At 45.6% G+C, this 24,364-nt stretch overlaps 1 protein-coding gene across 1 annotated transcript in view; it reads left to right on the top strand.

The window, feature by feature from the left end:
- The window catches only part of LOC122381159 (synaptotagmin-1-like), a 107,339-nt gene that overhangs the window by 47,258 nt on the left and 35,717 nt on the right, over window positions 1–24,364 (top strand). The gene's annotated exons all lie outside the window — the stretch shown is intronic.

Below are 24,364 nucleotides of genomic sequence, written 5' to 3'. Positions count from 1 at the left end.
CCGAGACAGCTGGGAAATCCTAGAATGTAGCGAACTAAATGATGCTTATGACAGCGAAGCTGTGTGGTGTGTACTGAAACCATGTCCTCAAGTCAAAATTCTTGTGGGGGTGATTTACAGAAGCCCTGGTAGTTCTGCAGCCCACAACGCAAGGCTAAATGATTGTATTCAGCATGCTAAGAGAATCTCACCAAACAGTCTTCTCATCATGGGTGACTTTAATTATGGGCAGATAGACTGGTGTTATGGTTCAGTTACTGGACCAGAAAACTCTGATGCTGCCAGGTTTTATGAAATGGTGCAGGATTTGTTTCTCGTCCAGTATGTAAACGAACCCACTAGATTCAGAGAAGGTTGTACCCCATCTCTCCTGGATTTGATATTTAGCACTGAAGAACTCATGGTCGATGGTGTATCAGCAGAGAGTCCTGTAGGGAAAAGTGACCATGTGATGTTGACCTGGAAGTTTATTTATGGCAAGGAAATCAGAGATGAAGCTAGCACCAAAACTCGGCCAAGGCTTGATTACAGGAAAGGGAACTACAGAGATATGTCAGAGGTTCTAGGACAAGTGGACTGGACACTAATGGAGGACATGGATGTGGAGAGAAGTTGGAAGTTCTTCAGAAATCGAATTGAAGAAATGGTTAGCAAATATGTCCCGCTAGCAAGGCCAAAGGCGATTACAACAAACAAACCGCCATGGTGGCACAAAAGACTTGAGATGGCAGTGAAGAAGAATCACAAGGCATGGAAGGAGTATGACAAGTGCAAAACCGAAATTAGATACAAGGAATACACTGTGCAAAGAAACCGCACAACAGCATGCATCAGGAAAGCGCGCTGGGAGTATGAAGACACGATAGCAAACAGAATAAAACAAAGCCCCAAAAAACTGCATGCATACATAAGAGCTCAGCAAAAGGTAAAGGCTGCAGTAGGCCCAATCAAAGATTCTCAAGGGAGGTTAACAGAATCTGACCAGGAGGCGGCAGAAGCACTGCAGTCCTTTTTCAAGTCTGTATTCACAACTGAGAGTGATAGCGGCACCCCAACGTTCCCGGCCCAGGTTGAAAACGACAGTGTTCTCAGCGGCATCACCATCCTGGTTGAAGAAGTAAAAGATGAACTAGTGAACCTGAACCCCACCAAGGCTCCAGGGCCAGATGGATTGGCACCCACTGTGCTTGGTGCTTGTGCAGCCCAATTGGCTGAGCCACTGTGCTCATTGTTCAACAAATCCCTGGTGCAGGCTAAGTTGCCACAGGACTGGAAGACTGCAGTCATCACACCCATATTCAAGAAAGGAGCCAGATGTGAAGCAAGTAATTACAGACCAGTGAGCCTTACCTCACAGGTATGCAAGGTCATGGAAAGAATTCTAAGGAAACATATAGTCCATCATCTGGAGGCAAACAACCTAATAAGTAATCATCAACATGGGTTTATGAGGAAGCGGTCATGCCAGACAAACTTGCTTGAGTCAATGGAAGACTGGACAAGGATCATTGATGAGGGTAAAGGACTGGACATTGTGTTCTTGGATTATCAAAAGGCATTCGATACTGTTCCCCACAAGAGACTGGCTGTCAAACTCGAGGCATACGGTTTGAGAGGCAGTGTGCTAGAATGGACGAAGGACTTCCTCCAGGGAAGACAGCAACAAGTCAGGGTGGGGAGCGGGTTGTCTGACTGGACGTACATCACGAGTGGAGTACCCCAAGGGTCTGTGCTGGGGCCAGTCCTGTTTCTGATATTTGTAAATGAAATCCCAGGTTTAGTACGAAGCAAAGTCAAAATGTTTGCAGACGATGTGAAGATTTATCGGTCCATAAACAACTGCCACGATACTAGGGTGTTGCAGCAAGATTTGGACAAGTTAGGAATTTGGTCTGATGCATGGCTATTGAAATTCAATGTCTCTAAGTGCAAGGTTATGCACTGCGGAGCAAGCAACCTAGGACAAAGATACACTATAACCCAGGACGGCTTTACGAAACCACTGGAAGAGACGCGCCTGGAAAGAGACTTAGGGGTACTGGTTGACGACTCCTTGAAGCTGACGGTTCACTGCGAGAAGGCGGCCCAAAAGGGTATGTCCGCCCTTATACCGGGGTTACATGAGCGATCCGTTCCAAATACGCACTACGCTAATGCGCATCAGCTCCCCACAAACGGATCTACGGCACCGGTTACATGAGACTAATTCGTTTTATCTACGTCAAACGGATCTTGTTTGGCTCACCCGGGCTGACTCCTCGACGGCCGGTAATTCGCATCACAAACGGAATAGGATTAGCGTACAGTCATGGCGCAGTTGCGGCATTTACCGGGACGACTGAGCTAAATTTTAAATAATTATATCATTTGATAGGCTCAAAAACATTTAAAATTAACATGAAATCAAAAAATGAAAACAAAGTTTTCTTGTTTTAAGTCAGTGGGCACTGATTCGCCATGCAGCGACAGCAGGGTGGTCAGAAAAAATTATCTATCAAAATATTTCATTCATTTTATTTCACATGCAAAGACTAAACCAAAATACCAACATTTTTTTATGTTATTTTCTACGAGGCAGCCAATAAAAAAATGCTTAGTATTTTGCATTTTGACGCTTCCAGTCAGCAAAGAATAGTTCTTGTGAAATACGGCCCGAATCGTGTGCCTCGGACGTTTCGGTTACATGAGCGATCCGTTCCAAATACGCACTATCGCTAATTCGCATCAGCTCCCCAAGAACGCATTCAGTGCACCGACTACATGAGCAAATTCGTATCAGTGACGTCAAACGGATCTAGTTTGGCTCTCGGCCCGATGCGCATTACAAACGAAATAGCATACAAATGTGGCGCACTTCCGTAGCAATAGAGGTGACTAAATTAAAAATTTATTATCTTATGTCTTTTTTTGCATTTAATCTGCTCAAATCATTCTCAATTAACTTAACAAAAAAAAGTTGAACATAAAGTTGTCCTGCTTTGACTCATTGGGCAATTGCCTCTCTTGATTCGTCTGTAGTGCTGTCAGAAAAATGTTTCAACTGAAATTATGTGGATATTTACTATTTGGTTTTCACAATAATTATTGTTGAAAACTTGACAATATACCGACATATTTTTTAAATATTATTTCAAAAGAAGAAATTGAAAAAATACCTATTATTTTGCATTTTAATGTTTCTTTTTGCAAAGAAATAGTTCCTGTAATACGTATCTTGGTCCTATTCGCTTCTAAGCCTGTTTCTCAGCGGATTTTGTTCGGACCGCCGATTCGTATTAGCAGGTGGATACATGAGTCGGTAGTACGCTCCTGATTCGCATTAGCGGTGAATCCGATCGTGATACGTATTTGCTTTGCTCATGTAACCGCGGATCGGATCGCCGATTCGTACTAGCAGGTGGCTACATGAGTCGGTAATGCGTTCCTAATTCGAAATAGCGGCTAAATACGTATTTACTGTGCTCATGTAACCCCGATATTAGACTACTCAAATCAGCATTTAGTTCATTAAGTGAACAGAACTTCAGGCCTCTTTTCAACACGTACGTTAGACCCCACATAGAGTTCTGTTCACAAGCAGTCGGCCCGTATATGGTGAAGAACATATGTCCGTGAACTTAGCGACGTATACGTATACGTATTCAGCGACGAATTCCAAATCACTTCAGATTCATGGCATGGGTTAAGTTGACCATGCTGAACACGAATATGACATTTATTTTAACTTTTGAGCTAATCTTCATGGTTAAAATCCGGTTTAAATGACGGGGAACCGCATAACGTCGCGAAAATAAAAACCCACGAATTCCAAAGTATGTGCAAAATGTAGAGCTCATCCAGATCTAACGTCCGTGGCAGAATCCAAGCTCTTGGCTCTTTAACTTCATGGTTAAAATCCGATTTAAATGACGGGGAACCGCATAACGTCGCGAAAATAAAAACCCACGAATTCCAAAGTATGTGCAAAATGTAGAGCTCATCGAGATCTAACGCCCGTGGAGGAATCCAAGCTCGTGGCTCTTTAACTTCATGGTTAAAATCCGGTTTAAATGACGGGGAACCGCATAACGTCGCGAAAATAAAAACCCACGAATTCCAAAGTATGTGCAAAATGTAGAGCTCATCCAGATCTAACGTCCGTGGCAGAATCCAAGCTCGTGGCTCTTTAACTTCATGGTTAAAATCCGGTTTAAATGACGGGGAACCGCATAACGTCGCGAAAATAAAAACCCACGAATTCCAAAGTATGTGCAAAATGTAGAGCTCATCGAGATCTAACGTCCGTGGAAGAATCCAAGTTCGTGGCTCTTTAACTTCATGGTTAATATCTGGTTTAAATGACGGGGAACCGCATAACGTCGCGAAAATAAAAACCCACGAATTCAAAAGTATATGCAAAATGTAGAGCTCATCCAGATCTAACGTCCGTGGAAGAAACCAAGTCCGTGGCTCTTTAACTTCATGGTTAATATCTGGTTTAAATGACGGGGAACCGCATAACGTCGCGAAAATAAAAACCCACGAATTCCAAAGTATATGCAAAATGTAGAGCTCATCCAGATCTAACGTCCGTGGAAGAATCCAAGCTCGTGGCTCATCGCCTTCATGGTTAAAATCCGGTTTAAATGACGGGGAACCGCATAACGTCGCGAAAATAAAAACCCACGAATTCCAAAGTATGTGCAAAATGTAGAGCTCATCCAGATCTAACGTCCGTGGCAGAATCCAAGCTCGTGGCTCTTTAACTTCATGGTTAAAATCCGGTTTAAATGACGGGGAACCGCATAACGTCGCGAAAATAAAAACCCACGAATTCCAAAGTATGTGCAAAATGTAGAGCTCATCCAGATCTAACGTCCGTGGAAGAATCCAAGTTCGTGGCTCTTTAAATTCATGGTTAATATCTGGTTTAAATGACGGGGAACCGCATATCGTCGCGAAAATAAAAACCCACGAATTCCAAAGTATGTGCAAAATGTAGAGCTCATCCAGTTCTAACGTCCGTGGAAGAAACCATGTTCGTGGCTCTTTAACTTCATGGTTAATATCTGGTTTAAATGACGGGGAACCGCATAACGTCGCGAAAATAAAAACCCACGAATTCCAAAGTATATCCAAAATGTAGAGCTAATCCAGATCTAATGTCCGTGGAAGAATCCAAGCTCGTGGCTCAACGCTTTCATGGTTAAAATCCGGTTTAAATGACGGGGAACCGCATAACGTCACGAAAATAAAAACCCACGAATTCCAAAGTATGTGCAAAATGTAGAGCTCATCCAGATCTAACGTCCGTGGCAGAATCCAAGCTCGTGGGTCTTTAACTTCACGGTTAAAATCTGGTTTAAATGACGGGGAACCGCATAACGTCGCGAAAATAAAAACCCACGAATTCCAAAGTATATGCAAAATGTAGAGCTCATCCAGATCTAACGTCCGTGGAAGAATCCAAGCTCGTGGCTCAACGCCTTCATGGTTAAAATCCGGTTTAAATGACGGGGAACCGCATAACGTCGCGAAAATAAAAACCCACGAATTCCAAAGTATGTGCAAAATGTAGAGCTCATCCAGTTTTAACGTCCGTGGAAGAAACCAAGTTCGTGGCTCTTTAACTTCATGGTTAATATCTGGTTTAAATGACGGGGAACCGCATAACGTCGCGAAAATAAAAACCCACGAATTCCAAAGTATATCCAAAACGTAGAGCTCATCCAGATCTAACGTCCGTGGAAGAATCCAAGCTCGTGGCTCAACGCCTTCATGGTTAAAATCCGGTTTAAATGACGGGGAACCGCATAACGTCGCGAAAATAAAAACCCACGAATTCCAAAAATTGTGCAAAATGTAAAATGAGCTCTACATTTTGCACATACTTTGAAATTCGTGGGTTTTTATTTTCGCGACGTTATGCGGTTCCCCGTCATTTAAACCGGATTTTAACCATGAAGTTAAAGAGCCACGAGCTTGGATTCTGCCACGGACGTTAGATCTGGATGAACTCTACATTTTGCACATACTTTGGAATTCGTGGGTTTTTATTTTCGCGACGTTATGTGGTTCCCCGTCATTTAAACCGGATTTTAACCATGAAGTTAAAGAGCCTCGAGCTTGGATTCTTCCACGGACGTTAGATCTCGATGAGCTCTACATTTTGCACATACTTTGGAATTCTTGGGTTTTTATTTTCGCGACGTTATGCGGTTCCCCGTCATTTAAACCGGATTTTAACCATGAAGGCGTTGAGCCACGAGCTTAGATTCTTTCACGGACGTTAGATCTGGATGAGCTCTACACTTTGGATATACTTTGGAATTCGTGGGTTTTTATTTTCGCGACGTTATGCGGTTCCCCGTCATTTAAACCAGATATTAACCATGAAGTTAAAGAGCCACAAACTTGGTTTCTTCCACTGACGATAGAACTGGATGAGCTCTACATTTTGCACATATTTTGGAATTCGTGGGTTTTTATTTTCGCGACGTTATGCGGTTCCCTGTCATTTAAACCGGATTTTAACCATGAAGGCGCTGAGCCACGAGCTTGGATTCTTCCACGGACGTAAGATCTGGATGAGCTCTACATTTTGCACATACTTTGGAATTCGTGGGTTTTTATTTTCGCGACGTTATGCGGTTCCCCGTCATTTAAACCGGATTTTAACCATGAGGTTAAGCAGCCACGAGCTTGGATTCTTCCACGGACGTTAGATCTCGATGAGCTCTACATTTTGCACATACTTTGGAATTAGTGGGTTTTTATTTTCGCGACGTTATGCGGTTCCTCGTCATTTAAACCGGATTTTAACCATGAAGGCGTTGAGCCACGAGCTTGGATTCTTCCTCGGACGTTAGATCTGGATGAGCTCTACATTTTGGATATACTTTGGAATTCGTGGGTTTTTATTTTCGTGACGTTATGCGGTTCCCCGTCATTTAAACCGGATTTTAACCATGAAGGCGTTGAGCCACGAGCTTGGATTCTTCCACGGACGTTAGATCTGGATGAACTCTACATTTTGCATATACTTTGGAATTCGTGGGTTTTTATTTTCGCGACGTTTTGCGGTTCCCCGTCATTTAAACCAGATATTAACCATGAAGTTAAAGAGCCACGAACTTGGTTTCTTCCACGGACGTTAGATCTGGATGAGCTCTACATTTTGCGCATACTTTGGAATTCGTGGGTTTTTATTTTCGCGACGTTATGCGGTTCCCCGTCATTTAAACCAGATATTAACCATGAAGTTAAAGAGCCACGAACTTGGATTATTCCACGGACGTTAGATCTGGATGAGCTCTACATTTTGCACATACTTTGGAATTCGTGGGTTTTTATTTTCGCGACGTTATGCGGTTCCCCGTCATTTAAACCGGATTTTAACCATGAAGTTAAAGAGCCACGAGCTTGGATTCTGCCACGGACGTTAGATCTGGATGAACTCTACATTTTGCACATACTTTGGAATTCGTGGGTTTTTATTTTCGCGACGTTATGCGGTTCCCCGTCATTTAAACCGGATTTTAACCATGAAGTTAAAGAGCCTCGAGCTTGGATTCTTCCACGGACGTTAGATCTCGATGAGCTCTACATTTTGCACATACTTTGGAATTCGTGGGTTTTTATTTTCGCGACGTTATGCGGTTCCCCGTCATTTAAACCGGATTTTAACCATGAAGGCGTTGAGCCACGAGCTTGGATTCTTTCACGGACGTTAGATCTGGATGAGCTCTACACTTTGGATATACTTTGGAATTCGTGGGTTTTTATTTTCGCGACGTTATGCGGTTCCCCGTCATTTAAACCAGATATTAACCATGAAGTTAAAGAGCCACAAACTTGGTTTCTTCCACTGACGATAGAACTGGATGAGCTCTACATTTTGCACATACTTTGGAATTCGTGGGTTTTTATTTTCGCAACGTTATGCGGTTCCCTGTCATTTAAACCGGATTTTAACCATGAAGACGCTGAGCCACGAGCTTGGATTCTTCCACGGACGTAAGATCTGGATGAGCTCTACATTTTGCACCTACTTTGGAATTCGTGGGTTTTTATTTTCGCGACGTTATGCGGTTCCCCGTCATTTAAACCGGATTTTAACCATGAAGTTAAGCAGCCACGAGCTTGGATTCTTCCACGGACGTTAGATCTCGATTAGCTCTACATTTTGCACATACTTTGGAATTAGTGGGTTTTTATTTTCGCGACGTTATGCGGTTCCTCGTCATTTAAACCGGATTTTAACCATGAAGGCGTTGAGCCACGAGCTTGGATTCTTCCTCGGACGTTAGATCTGGATGAGCTCTACATTTTGGATATACTTTGGAATTCGTGGGTTTTTATTTTCGCGACGTTATGCGGTTCCCCGTCATTTAAACCGGATTTTAACCATGAAGGCGTTGAGCCACGAGCTTGGATTCTTCCACGGACGTTAGATCTGGATGAACTCTACATTTTGCATATACTTTGGAATTCGTGGGTTTTTATTTTCGCGACGTTTTGCGGTTCCCCGTCATTTAAACCAGATATTAACCATGAAGTTAAAGAGCCACGAACTTGGTTTCTTCCACGGACGTTAGATCTGGATGAGCTCTACATTTTGCGCATACTTTGGAATTCGTGGGTTTTTATTTTCGCGACGTTATGCGGTTCCCCGTCATTTAAACCAGATATTAACCATGAAGTTAAAGAGCCACGAACTTGGATTATTCCACGGACGTTAGATCTGGATGAGCTCTACATTTTGCACATACTTTGGATTCGTGGGTTTTTATTTTCGCGACGTTATGCGGTTCCCCGTCATTTAACCCTATTAGTGGCAGGCTCCTGGCTACCCCATATTAGTGGCAGGGGGGGGGGGCTGTTTACGACCCCCCCTTGATATCTCGAGATCTAACGGGCCGATTTTCAAAATTCAAACGGCATTCGATTTGGCTCAACGAGATCTACATTTCTAAAAAAAAAAATAAAAAATGTCAATAGGGGGGTAGAGGGGGGTAAAAAAGGGCAAATTGCAGATACATTTTAGACTGTTTATCACGGCCAGGTTTCTGAACCAATCTTAACGCAACTTTTGCCGATCGATAGAGAATGAACCAGGAATTCACATGGATCCTAAAAATATGCATTTTCAAAAATCATAGGCGGATACAGATCATTGAGATTGGGGGTACACAAAAAGTATAGTAAATAAGGTTTTTGTTGGTACTGTTTCTAAAAAGGGTGGCAATGGTCTTGTTATGTTACAATTTTCTGATGAGAGAACGACTAAAATTGTATTGGTCATGCATAGGCGGTGTCAGGGCACCTATGTTGGGAGGTAAAAAATAACCCCCTTTTTGGACGCCTGGATCCGCCTATTATAGCAAAAACGTGTCAAAAGAGGATGCTCAATAACTTTGTATATGTTATCACATGATACCTTTCATTCACTGTTCGTAAAACTGGTGCAGCATCGCGATCTTCGCCCAAATGACTCGCTTCACGAATAGGACCCCCCAATTCCCAGTGCTCTGGAGCCGCCCCTGGTAAAGTTATGAACTTGAAATTTTAAGGGAATGTGCCCAATTTAGTTTTAGGAAAAGTCAGAAAATTTCAGCATCGTAGCTTCAGCGGTTTCGGAGATATTCCCGAAAAACCTGAGGGGTGGATAAAAACAACCCCCCCCCCTGCCACTAATAGGGTTAACCCTATTCCTGGCGGGGGGGGGGCCTCAGGAGCCCCCCCTGAGGTTTTTTGGTTATTTCTCCCAAACGCGTTGAGCTAGGAAGCTCAAATTTTCTGACTTTTCCTATAAGGCTTCTACGCAACATGTCTGAAAATTTTGAGTTGATCTGACCTCAGGTCAGGTCACCAGAGGCGGTTTGGTGACCCTACCTCAGAAAAGTTTGCAATCACGCCAGAGCTAGAGTTTTTGACCGATCAATTTCTTCTCTTCAGGCTTTAGTTAGGGTACCAGTATGTGCAATTTGTATATCTCGGAATTTTGATATCGGTGACCTAAGGTCAGGTCAATTTCGCGACCTCCCCATTATAAGTCAATGGGGGAAAAATCAACTCCCTGTTTTTACCACTAAAACGGGTCGGAATGGCCCCATATACCATACATGACTTTATATACGATCAACCTTCACTACCTTGAGGTCTGTTTTGCTGTTGGGCAGCTGTGAGGTCATGTGACGTCATCAAAGGTCACCAAAGGTTTTTGGCCAATAACTCCGTACAGGAACAAGATACAGACGCGTGGATGGTCTCATTGTGTTCAGCTCGTCAAGACGCATCGAATGATATACATGATGACCTCGAGGTCACGTGACCTGAGGTCAACCTTTGACCTTGACCTTTCGAGGTCAACATATATATCATTCGATGCGGATTGACGAGAGGATCACGATGATGCCCTTAGTTTGTTCCTATCTTGACTAATTCGAAAGTTATTCGAGAAAAACTCTCTCCATATCTAGCGCCGCCATTTTGACTTTTTCGACCCCTGTGACGTCATCTTTGACCTGACCTGAAAATGACCTTCGTAAAAATTGTAGACCTTGTCCATGCGTATCCGATGCCGTTTACCGCTTGTCGCTATCTTGCTTCGTTCTCGAGATCTCAGGGGGGGGGCCGAATCGGCCCCCCCCCGCCAGTTTCTTGTCCCGGCGGAGCCCGCCAGGAATAGGGTTAAACCGGATTTTAACCATGAAGTTAAACAGCCACGAGCTTGGATTCTTCCACGGACGTTAGATCTCAATGAGCTCTACATTTTGCACATACTTTGGAATTCGTGGGTTTTTATTTTCGCGACGTTATGCGGTTCCTCGTCATTTAAACCGGATTTTAACCATGAAGGCGTTGAGCCACGAGCTTGGATTCTTCCTCGGACGTTGGATCTGGATGAGCTCTACATTTTGGATATACTTTGGAATTCGTGGGTTTTTATTTTCGCGACGTTATGCGGTTCCCCGTCATTTAAACCAGATATTAACCATGAAGTTAAAGAGCCACGAACTTGGTTTTTTCCACGGACGTTAGAACTGGATGAGCTCTACATTTTGCACATACTTTGGAATTCGTGGGTTTTTATTTTCGCGACGTTATGCGGTTCCCCGTCATTTAAACCAGATATTAACCATGAAGTTAAAGAGCCACGAACTTGGATTCTTCCACGGACGTTAGATCTGGATGAGCTCTACATTTTGCACATACTTTGGAATTCGTGGGTTTTTATTTTCGCGACGTTATGCGGTTCCCCGTCATTTAAGCCGGATTTTAACCATGACGTTAAAGAGCCACGAGCTTGGATTCTGCCACGGACGTTAGATCTGGATGAGCTCTACATTTTGCACATACTTTGGAATTCGTGGGTTTTTATTTTCGCGACGTTATGCGGTTCCCCGTCATTTAAACCGGATTTTAACCATGAAGGCGTTGAGCCACGAGCTTGGATTCTTCCACGGACGTTAGATCTGGATGAGCTCTACATTTTGCATATACTTTGGAATTCATGGGTTTTTATTTTCGCGACGTTTTGCGGTTCCCCGTCATTTAAACCAGATATTAACCATGAAGTTAAAGAGCCACGAACTTGGTTTCTTCCACGGACGTTAGATCTGGATGAGCTCTACATTTTGCGCATACTTTGGAATTCGTGGGTTTTTATTTTCGCGACGTTATGCGGTTCCCGTCATTTAAACCAGATATTAACCATGAAGTTAAAGAGCCACGAACTTGGATTATTCCACGGACGTTAGATCTGGATGAGCTCTACATTTTGCACATACTTTGGAATTCGTGGGTTTTTATTTTCGCGACGTTATGCGGTTCCCCGTCATTTAAACTGGATTTTAACCATGAAGGCGTTGAGCCACGAGCTTGGATTCTTCCACGGACGTTAGATCTGGATGAGCTCTACATTTTGCACATACTTTGGAATTCGTGGGTTTTTATTTTCGCGACGTTATGCGGTTCCCCGCCATTTAAGCCGGATTTTAACCATGAAGTTAAAGAACCACGAGCTTGGATTCTGCCACGGACGTTAGATCTGGATGAGCTCTACATTTTGCACATACTTTGGAATTCGTGGGTTTTTATTTTCGCGACGTTATGCGGTTCCCTGTCATTTAAACCGGATTTTAACCATGAAGGCGCTGAGCCACGAGCTTGGATTCTTCCACGGACGTTAGATCTGGATTAGCTCTACATTTTGGATATACTTTGGAATTCGTGGGTTTTTATTTTCGCGATGTTATGCGGTTCCCCGTCATTTTAACCAGATATTAACCATGAAGTTAAAGAGCCACGAACTTGGTTTCTTCCACGGACGTTAGAACTGGATGAGCTCTACATTTTGCGCATACTTTGGAATTCGTGGGTTTTATTTTCGCGACGTTATGCGGTTCCCCGTCATTTAAACCGGATTTTAACCATGAAGGCGTTGAGCCACGAGCTTGGATTCTGCCACGGACGTTAGATCTGGATGAGCTCTACATTTTGCACATACTTTGGAATTCGTGGGTTTTTATTTTCGCGACGTTATGCGGTTCCCCGTCATTTAAACCGGATTTTAACCATGAAGTTAAAGAGCCACGAACTTGGATTCTTCCACGGACGTTAGATCTCCATGAGCTCTACATTTTGCACATACTTTGGAATTCGTGGGTTTTTATTTTCGCGACGTTATGCGGTTCCCCGTCATTTAAACCGGATTTTAACCATGAAGTTAAAGAGCCACGAGCTTGGATTCTTCCACGGACGTTAGATCTGGATGAGCTCTACATTTTGCATATACTTTGGAATTCGTAGGTTTTTATTTTCGCGACGTTATGCGGTTCCCCGTCATTTAAACCGGATTTTAACCATGAAGATCAGCTCAAAAGTTAAAATAAATGTCATATTCGTGTTCAGCATGGTCAACTTAACCCATGCCATGAATCTGAAGTGATTTGGAATTCGTCGCTGAATACGTATACGTATACGTCGCTAAGTTCACGGACATGAAGAACATCTCAACTTTGGAAAGGGTGCAAAGGAGGGCGACGAAGCAAGTGCGAGGCCTAAGGAACGTCCCATACCAGGAACGTCTTAAAAGATTGGGAATACACACTACGAAACAAAGGTTACTCAGAGGAGACTTGATTGAAACGTACAAGATATTGACGGGAAAACTGAGGGTGGATGCTGGCTCCTTTTTCAAGAAGAATACTGAAGAGAGAACTCGAGGGCATAGCCTGAAGCTGGTGAAGACGAGGGCAGCACACCACGCCAGGTCTCGGTTCTTCTCTCAGCGAGTAGTTTCGACATGGAACAGTCTACCAGATGAAGTTGTATCAGCACCATCCGTCAACAGTTTCAAAAACCGCTTGGACCAGTACTGGACCACAAGGGATCCTATGTATTAATCCAGTTTACCAACTATGATGTGGACCCTAAATAGACCCTGTCTACTCTAGTCCACTCTCACTAAACCTAAACCTAAACCTAATATTTAGCATTAAATTCGTGTCGCATCCTTCTATGGGAGGTATCCCTGTCACCTGTTCGTATACTGTCTGAGCCAAGGCCATAATAGGTGTGAGCTCAAATCTCGGTAAAGTCGTGCTTTTTTACTAAATTTCTCGAAAACGGCACAACGTGCAATGACGTTCTATATATCACTAGAAAGAGCATCAAAAGTTGTATAAACTATCAACTTTTCACTTAAATATATCTTTAACGTAAAAAGTTATTAGGCAGCAAAGAGGCTCCCATTGACTTTCCATGTTAAAAATTTTCAATCTTAAACGAGCTTAAAAAGACCAAACGAATTCTGAGAGCTTAACGAAGCATAACAACATGTTCTATGGTCGTTTCTCAACAAGTCCTGAAAGTTTAAACAAAATCGTATCATATAATTTTGTACAATGAGCGAATGAAAATGTCTCTGCAAAAACGCCCATTGACTTAACATGGGGAGCGAAAAAAGTTCAACTTTAAACTCGTGCATCTCAAGTTAACGAATTCTGACTGGTATACGGCGCACACGGGCGTGTACCTGAACGTGTCGGTCATAAAATGGTGTGCAGCAAACCATACCTTGTTCCGCGATTTTTTCCGCAATTCGCGATCGCACAAAAAGTGTCCAAAACCCCATTGACTTAACATGGGGAAAATGGAATGGCACGTGCCACGTGCCACGAGGTTTTAAGCTAGTAGCGACCGGGGCCATCAGGTAGATCGCCTCCGGGAGCCCATACCCTGAAATTTTTACGGAAATTGAGCGATTCGTCTAGGCCCCGCTCAAGTTGCCCCAATTCGCGGCCAGACTTGCAAAACATAGCCCGGAGAACGACCGCTCCGGTTGTTTTTCAATAGAAAAACACAATTCTAACGAATAGTGTTTGTCTTTTCAAACAACCTGCGGTTACCAGCATCTGCGATGCTGGGCTCCGCATCGCGGGACCGCAGGTTGTTTGAGCAAGCACCTTTGTAAACGCAGCAAAAACGCCCGCCGCCAAACGAGAGGATGAGCCTTGCACGTGCAGACCGGAGTCGGTGTGTTACAAACTGACGTGCACGGCACCCTACTCGCTGATCTATAGCGGTGTGCCAAATTTGAGTGTAATCGGCTCGGCCATTTTCGAGATCTGGAAGCGTCACCCTGCACGTGCGCACGTGCAAGCTGTGTCCAATTGCATTGTGCATGGGACCCTATTCGCCGGTCCCTAGCGGTGTACCAAATTCGAGCTCAATCGGCCCAGCCGTTTTCAAGATCTTGAAACGACCCCTCCACGTGCGCACGTGCAGTTGCATCTCAACCGTGACACATGGAAATACATACTAACTGACTTGTGCACGGCACCCTACTGATCGATCTCTAGATGTTTGCCGAATTTGAGTGCAATCGGTCCAGCCGTTCTTGAAATCTGGAAGCGTCACCCTGCACGTGCGCACGTGCAAGATGGGTCCAAACTGACTTGCGCACGGCACCCTACTAATCGGTCTCTAGCGGTGTACCAAATTTGAACTCAATCGGCCCGGCCGTTCTCGAGATCTGGAAGCGTCACCCTGCACGTGCGCACGTGCAGTTGCACCCCAATCGTGGCACATGGAAATACATACTAAATGACTGCAACCTACTGATCGGTATCAAGCGTTATGCCAAATTTGAACACAATCGGTCCAGCCGTTCTCGAGATCTGGAAGCGTCACCCTGCACGTGCGCACGTGCAGTTGCACCCCTACCAAGACACATGGAAATGCATCGCCTGGAAAGTGTCTACCTCCATGCCAAGTTTTAGCGCAATCGGCCCAGTAATTACCGCGAGCTATTGCGCTTATTACAAAACAGGCACCTCTTGGCTTTGCACGTGGAACGTGCGTTAGGGGTCACCCATATGCATCGAGAGTAGCACACTATGTGAAAGAAGGGAAAAAGCTACCCCACACAAAAAAACCGCACGTGTATCAGCCCAGTGGTTGCCGAGATATAAGTCGTACAAAAACGTCCCCACGGCGGCCGGCCGCTATTTAGCAGTAAAATCGTGTCGCATCCTTCTATTAGAGGTATCCCCGTCACCTGTTCGTATACTGTCTGAGCAAAGGCCATACGTTACGGTCCAAACTCCATAGTGAGGCGGACATACGAATTTACGAGAGTTTAGCGACGAAATGATTCACTTAATTGTTAAGTAATGGGTACCATTAGGTAGACCATAAATTTTATCTAGCATCTCACCGTAGATGCAGTAAAAAGTGCTTTACTTTTCAATGTATGTAAAGACTTGCTCAGCTCAATCAGTTCACTCTGTATTGGCTCAAGCCGTATCATGCGAACGCAATACAAACTAGAGCACCGACAGCGCAGCGCTCCCCAACTCACTGCTCGCCCAGTCCACCCGGGCCGCCGCCACGACGGCCCCCCCCCCCCCCGCAAGTAGGCATCCCGCACTGCACCGACAGCCGCGGGCGACCAGCTGACCGGCCAGCTGACCGGCCAGCAGCCGGCGGGCGGCAAGCCACGGATGGCCGACCCGCCGGCGCGGCGAGGGAGGGGAGGGACGCAGCTGAAAGACCCGACTACATATATATCAAAGAATGATACATTATATGTAATCATCGATGACGCGACATAAATCTGCTTTATTGGGTTTAGCGGTGTAGTCTGTGATGCCATCACAATGAAAATAGCCTAGTTTTGTAGAGCATCAAATTCTGATTCCATAACGACTCTCGCTAGTCCATTTTCAATTGTAAATAAGCCTTTTATTGCGATGCAAAGTCCCGAAATGGTGCCGACGGCGGCCGGTCCCCCGATGGTACCATACCATAGATGGTAAACAGGTTAGTTCACATTCCCGCCGCTATGCGGGCGGCGGCGGCGCCACCTGTCCTCGTGTCCGCCTGACACCGTAACGATATAGGTCTGAGCTCAAATCTCGGTAATGTCGTGCTTTTTTACTATATTTCTCAAAAACGGCACCACGTGCAATAAAGTTGTATATATCATTGGAAAGAGCATCAAAAGTTGTATAACCTATCAACTTTTCACATAAATATATCTCAACTGTAAAAAGTTATTAAGCAGCAAAGACGCTCCCATTGACTTTCCATGTTAAAATTTTTCATTTTTAAACGAGCCTAAAAAGAACAAACGAATTTGCACAGCTTAAAGAAGCATAACAACATGTTCTATGGTCTTTTCTCAACAAGTCCTGGAAGTTTAAACAAAATCGTATCATATAATTTTGTACAATGAGCGAATGAAAAAGTCTCTGCAAAAACGCCCATTGACTTAACATGGGGAGCGAAAAAAATTCAACTTTGACCTCGTGCAAAGACACGTTACGAAGTTCTGAGGGGTATACGGCGCACACCAGCGTGTACCCAAACGTGTTTGCCATAAAATGCTGGGAAGAAAACCACCTCTTCCTTGGCTCGTTTTTCCGCTATTCCCGATCGCGCAAAAAGTGTCCAAAACCCCGTTGACTTAACATGGGGAAAATGGAATCGCACGTGCCACGTGCCACGAGGTTTTAAGCGAGTAGCGACCGGTGCCAACAGGTAGATCGCCTGCGGGAGCCCATACACTGAAATTTTTAAGAAAATCGAGCCACAAGTTTAGGCCTGACCCAAGTTGCCCCAATTCGCGGCCAGACTTGCAAAACATAGCCCGGAGAAGGACCGCTCCGGTTGTTTTTCAATAGAAAAACACAATTCTAACGAATAGTGTTTGTCTTTTCAAACAACCTGCGGTTACAATTCTAACGAATAGTGTTTGTCTTTTCAAACAACCTGCGGTTACTACCCAGCATCTGCGATGCTGGGCTCCGCATCGCGGGACCGCAGGTTGTTTGAGCAAGCACCTCTGTGAACGCAGCAAAAACGCCCGCCGCCAAACGAGAGGACGAGCATTGCACGTGCAGACCGGGGTGGGTGTGCTACAAACTGACGTGCACGGCACCCTATTCGCCGGTCTATACCGGTGTGCCAAATTTGAGTCAGGTCAGGTCAGGTCAACCGGTAGGGGTCGTGACGGGTATTCGTAGTACCTGTCATACGCCTCTGACAGCTTCGTAACATGTTACGAAGGCACCAAAACTACTTCGTAAACTTTCAAATGGTTGCTAAATTCGAATTCAGCTCCAAAAACTAGTCTAGAAACATGTAAAAATCGAAAAAGTGAACCGAGGTCACCAAAGGTCAGTGACCTGACCTGACCTTCAGATGACCTTGACACCCACCCTAATAGACACCCCCTAGGAAGCAGCATCATATCACATGTTTGGACGTTTGAAACCACGAAAAGCTTGCAAACGCGCGGCTAATGCGAGCCGACATAGGACGCAGAATCGCGATTCCGGCCAAATATGGTCTCGGAAAAGAGGTCACAGGTCAAAGGTCATTTGGGTCAGGGTCATGAAATTTTAAGGGTAGGTGTAAAATTGATCAATTCGTGGGTACTGAAAGCTTCGTCGCGATCGGCCGCTTTTTACGCGAGTTATTCGCGAAAAACCCTAGGGGGGTTGCATCAACCCCCCCGTTAAGGTCTAATGTCAACTAGTGACCTCTGAGGTCACGACAATTGACCCAAGATACGGGCTTGGTTTCCGCTAAATGACTTCGCAAAAATGGCCACAGAGCCGCGATTTCTGCATCATCGTGCTTACCTTGCTAAGGCGCGTCGAATGGTATACTTTTTGTTTGGTTGAGGTCAACCTAAGGTTGACCTGACCTGCCCTTGACCTCGGGTCAAGGGCAGGTCAGAGCCCCTCATGTCATGAGGTTGGTCGAATGAGGTCATATCGCATATCAAGTTTCAGCACTTTGTCGCCGGCGTGACTCGAGCTATCACGAAAAAAACCATATGGGAGGAGGCGGGTGCTGCCCCCTCTGCGGCGAGGGTAAATCAATATTGACGCAATGGTGACGTCACGGTCGCCGTCGACGTCACCATTCAAATCAGAGTCATTGACTTGTGCCGACTATCAAGTTTAATATTGATGCTTTAACGGATCTGATCTTATCAGCCGAAAACACATTACATTCCTTTTTACTCGCTAGATGGCAGAAGCGTCAAACGCCTGAATGTATGCTGTGCCGCAATGCCGGCTCTATTGTATATAACCGCCTAAATGAATGGCGGAGTAATGAGGGATCCGGGAAAACCACTACCTCTTTAGAACTGATGAGTGATGACTCTCACGAAACTGAAGCTTTTGAAGACGATTACCGAGTGTGGTAAATGAGTCTGGTATTTTTGATTTTAGCCAAGCATTTACTCGCTAGATGACGCAGACGTGTCAAACGCCTGAAAGCATGTTGCGCCGCAGTGCCACCTCTTCCGTATGTAGCCGCATGAATGAAGATTTAAGCGGAATTGGCTCAGCCGTTGTCGCCTATGTGTACCTACATAGAGGTCCAACCATGCCGCTGAAATTGATCTATCATTCAAAGCTTCATAACAATGCGCGGAGTAATTTTCCTAACAAACGCAAAAAAACTAATAGGTGTGGTTAAAAACGCCCCTGCCCCACTCGGGCGGAGGTTAATGTGTTGTGGTAGCAAACTCATTAATTGTTTCCGTCTAGTCTTCTATTTGGATTCGCGGCCAAGTATGCAAAACATAGCCCGGTGAAGGACTGCTCCGGCTGTTTTTTCAATAGAAAAACACAATTCTAACGAATAGTGATTGTCTAATGAAGAAACAGCCTGCGGTTACCCACCGCCAAACGAGAGGATGAGCCTGGCACGTGCAGACCGGAGTGGGTGTGCTACGAGCTGACGAACAGGACACTCTACTAACCACTCTAGCGGTGTGCAAAATTTGAGTGCAATCGGTCCTGCCGTTTTCGAGATCTTGAAGCGGCACCCTTCACGTGCGCACGTGCAAGCTGGGTCCCAATTGTGTTGTGCACGGCACCCTAGTTGCCGGTCTCTAGCGGTGTACCGAATTTGAGCTAAATCGGCCCAGTCAATTTCAAGATCTGGAAGCGACCCCTGCACGTGCGCACGTGCAGTTGCAATCCAACCGTGACACATACCAATACATACTAACTGACTTGTGCACGGCACCCTACTGATAAGTCTCTAGAAGTGTGCCGAATTTGAGTGCAATCGGCCCAGCCGTTCCTGAGATCTGGAAGCGTCACCCTGCACGTGCGCACGTGCAACCTGAATCCCATCTGACTTGTGCACGGCACCCTACTAACCGGTCTCTAGCGGTGTACCAAATTTGAGCTCAATCGGCCCGGCCGTTCTCGAGATCTGGAAGCGTCACCCTGCACGCGCGCACGTGCAGTTGCACCCCAGCCGTAGCACATGGAAAGGCATGGCCCGGTGTGTGCCTACATCCTTGTGTAGTTTCAGCAGAATCTCCTCAGGAATTACCGTGGTCTTGTCATTACAACAAAAGTGACACCTCTCTGTTTTACACGTGTCACGTGCAGTAGGGGTCACCCGCATGCATCGTCCATAGTAAAATACTTGTAAGAAGGGTGTACGCTACCCCATACAAAAAACCGCAAGTGTATCGGTCCAGTGGCTGCGGAGATATAAGTCGTACAAAAACGTCCCCACGGCGGCCGGCCGCTAATATTTAGCATTAAATTCGTGTCGCATCCTTCTATGGGAGGTATCCCTGTCACCTGTTCGTATACTGTCTGAGCCAAGGCCATAATAGGTGTGAGCTCAAATCTCGGTAAAGTCGTGCTTTTTTACTAAATTTCTCGAAAACGGCACAACGTGCAATGACGTTCTATATATCACTAGAAAGAGCATCAAAAGTTGTATAAACTATCAACTTTTCACTTAAATATATCTTTAACGTAAAAAGTTATTAAGCAGCAAAGAGGCTCCCATTGACTTTCCATGTTAAAAATTTTCAATCTTAAACGAGCTTAAAAAGACCAAACGAATTCTGAGAGCTTAACGAAGCATAACAACATGCTCTATGGTCGTTTCTCAACAGGTCCTGACAGTTTGAACAAAATCGTATCATATAATTTTGTACAATGAGCGAATGAAAATGTCTCTGCAAAAACGCCCATTGACTTAACATGGGGAGCGAAAAAAGTTCAACTTCAAACTCGTGCATCTCAAGTTAACGAATTCTGACGGGTATACGGCGCACACGGGCGTGTACCTGAACATGTCGGTCATAAAATGGTGTGCAGCAAACCATACCTTGTTCCGCGATTTTTTCCGCTATTCGCGATCGCGCAAAAAGTGTCCAAAACCCCGTTGACTTACTATGGGAAAAATGGAATCGCACGTGCCACGTGCCACGAGGTTTTAAGCGAGTAGCGACCGATGCCATCAGGTAGATCGCCTACGGGAGCCCATACCCTGAAATTTTTACGGAAATTGAGCGATTCGTCTAGGCCCCGCTCAAGTTGCCCCAATTCGCGGCCAGACTTGCAAAACATAGCCCGGAGAACGACCGCTCCGGTTGTTTTTCAATAGAAAAACACAATTCTAACGAATAGTGTTTGTCTTTTCAAACAACCTGCGGTTACAGCATCTGCGATGCTGGGCTCCGCATCGCGGGACCGCAGGTTGTTTGAGCAAGCACCTCTGTAACGCCGCAAAAACGCCACCCGCCAAACGAGAGGATATGAGCCTTGCACGTGCAGACCGGAGTGGGTGTGCTAAAAACTGACGTGCACGGCACCCTATTCGCCCGTCTAGAGCGGTGTGAAAAATTTGGGTGCAATCGGCCCGGCCGTTTTCGAGATCTTGAAGCGGCACCCTGCACGTGCGCACGTGCAGGCTGGGTCCCAACTGACTTGTGCACGGCACTCTATTCGCCGGTCTCTAGCGGTGTACCAAATTTAATCGCATTCGGCCCAGCCGTTTCCAAGATCTGGAAACGACCCCTACACGTGCGCACGTGCAGTTGTACCCCAACCGTGGCACATGAAAATCCATACTTACTGACTTGTGCACGGCACCCTACTAACCAGTCTCTAGTGGTATGCCAAATTTGAGCACAGTCGGTCCAGCCGTTCTTGAGATATGGAAGCGTCAGCCTGCACGTGCGCACGTGCAAACTGGGTCCCATCTGACTTGTGCACGGCACCCTACTCGCCGATCCCTAACGGTGTGCCAAGTTTGATCACAATTGGCCCAGCCGTTCTCGAGATCTGGAAGCGTCACCCTGCCCGTGCGCACGTGCAGCGGCACCCCAACCGTGACACATGGAAATGCATTGCACGGCGGGTGCCTACATCCATGCCAAATATCAGTGCAATCGGCAAACTAACTACAGAGTTATTAGACTTGTTACCGAACTGACACCTCTTCGTTTTGCACGTGGCACGTGCATTAGGGGTCACCCATACGTATCGAGGGTAGCACACTACGTGTGAGAAAGGAAGAAGCTATCCCACACAAAAGACCGCAAGTGAATCGGTCAAGTGGTTGTGGAGATATAAGCTTTGCAAAGGCGCCCCCAGTGCGGCCGACTGCTAATAATTAGCAATATTCAGCGTCGCGTCCGCACATGGGAGGTGTCCCCTTCACCTGTTCGTATACTCTAATGTGGTTGGGTTCAAGTCACAGTCGAGCCCTGATTTTTTACAGCTTTTCTTAAAAACGGCACATCGTGCAGTGACGTTCTATGCACCAGTGGAAAGAGCATCAGAAGTTGTATATTATATTAACTTTTCACCTATATGTCTTACTAAAGATAAAAGTTATAGAGGAATAAAAACGCTCCCATTGACTTTCCATGTTAAAAATTTTCATTTTCCAACGAACTTTATTAGAAAAAAAAAAACGATTTCTGCCAGCTTAACGAAGCATACCAGCATGTACTACGCTCTTTCCTGTACAAGCTATAAGAGTTTGGGCAAATTCTATCTCTAAAATTTTGTACAATGAACGAATGAAAATGTTTCTGCAAAGTCTCGGCATCGCCGTCCATTGACTTAACATGGGACACAGCAAAATTCCAACTTTGACCTTGTGCATAGAGGTGTTGCGAGATTCTGGCGGGTATACGGCGCACACGGGCGTGTACCGGAACGTGTTTGCCATAAAATGCTGGGAAGAAACCCACCTCTTCCTTGGCTCGTTTTCCCGCCATTGGCGATCGCGCAAAAAGTGTCCAAAACCCCGTTGACTTAACATGGGGAAAAGAATTCGCACGTGCCACGTGCCACGAGATTCTGGCGGGTATACGGCGCACACGAGCGTGTACCTGAACGTGTTTGCCATAAAATGCTGGGAAGAAAACCACCTCCTTCTTGGCTCGTTTTCCCGCTATTAGCGATCGCGCAAAAAGTGTCCAAAACCCCATTGACTTAACATGGGCGAAAATGGAATCGCACGTGCCACGCGCAAAAGACTTCTTAGCGAGTAGCGACCGGTGCCATCAGGTAGATCGCCTACGGGAGCCCATACACTGAACTTTTTACGAAGATTGTACATTTCGTCTAGGCCCCGCTCAAGTTGCCCCAATTCGCGGCCAGACTTGCAAAACATAGCCCGGAGAACGACCGCTCCGGTTGTTTTTCAATAGAAAAACACAATTCTAACGAATAGTGTTTGTCTTTTCAAACAACCTGCGGTTACGGTTGTTTTTCAATAGAAAAACACAATTCTAACGAATAGTGTTTGTCTTTTCAAACAACCTGCGGTTAGACCGCAGGTTGTTTGAGCAAGCACCTCTGTAACGCCGCAAAAACGCCCGCCGCCAAACGAAAGGATGAGCCTGGCACGTGCAGACCGGAGTGGGTGTGCTACGGACTGACGTGCACGGCACCCTATTCGCCGGTCTGTAGCGGTGTGCCAAATTTGAGTGCAATCGGCACGGCCATTTTAGAGATCCGGAAGCGTCACACTGCACGTGCGCACGTGCAAAATGGTTCCAACTGACTTTTGCACGGCACCCTATTCGCCGATCTCTGGCGGTGTGCTAAGTTTGATAACAATCGGCCCGGCCGTTCTCGAGATATGAAAGCGTCACCCTGCACGTGCGCACGTGCAGCTGCATTCCAACCGTGGCACATGGAAATACATACTAACTGACTTGTGCACGGCATCCTACTAACCAGTCTCTAGCGGTATGCCAAATTTGAGCACAGTCGGCCCAGCCGTTCTTGAGATCTGGAAGCGTCAGCCTGCACGTGCGCACGTGCCAAATGGGTCCCATCTGACTTGTGCACGGCACCCTACTCACCGATCCCTAACGGTGTGCCAACTTTTATCACAATCGGCCCAGCCGTTCTCGAGATCTGGAAGCGTCACCCTGCCCGTGCGCACGTGCAGCGGCACCCCAACCGTGACACATGGAAATGCATTGCCGGGTGCGTGCCAACATCCATGCAAAGTACCAGCGCAATCGGCAAACTAACTACAGAGTTATTAGACTTGTTACTGAACTGACTTCTCATCGTTTTGCACGTGGCACGTGCATTAGGGGTCACCCATACGCATCGAGAATAGCACACTACGTGTAAGAAAGGAAGAAGCTATCCCACACAAAAGACCGCGAGTGAATCGGTCCAGTGGTTGCAGAGATATAAGGTTTGTAAAGGCACCCCACAGGCGGCCTACTGCTAATATTTAGCAATAATCAGTGTCGCATCCGCACACGGGAGGTATCTCCGTCACCTGTTCGTATACTCTAATGTGGTTGGGTTCAAGTCACAGTCGAGCCCTGCTTTTTTACAACTTTTCTTAAAAACGGCACATCGTGCAGTGACGTTCTATACATCAGTGGAAAGAGCATCAAAAGTTGTATATTATATTAACTTTTCACCTATATATTTTACTAACGATAAAAGTTATAGAGGAATAAAGACGCTCCTATTGACTTTCCATGTTAAAAATTTTAATTTTCAAATGAACTTTACAAGAAAAAACGATTTCTGCCAGCTTAACGAAGCATACCAGC

This window comes from Amphibalanus amphitrite, unplaced genomic scaffold (genome assembly GCF_019059575.1).
Source record: "Amphibalanus amphitrite isolate SeventyFive unplaced genomic scaffold, NRLGWU_Aamphi_draft 000115F_arrow, whole genome shotgun sequence".
In the NCBI taxonomy this organism is placed as follows: domain Eukaryota; kingdom Metazoa; phylum Arthropoda; class Thecostraca; order Balanomorpha; family Balanidae; genus Amphibalanus; species Amphibalanus amphitrite.
The sequence above is the reverse complement of the archived record's forward strand: the minus strand, read 5'-3'. Positions and strand labels throughout refer to the sequence as shown.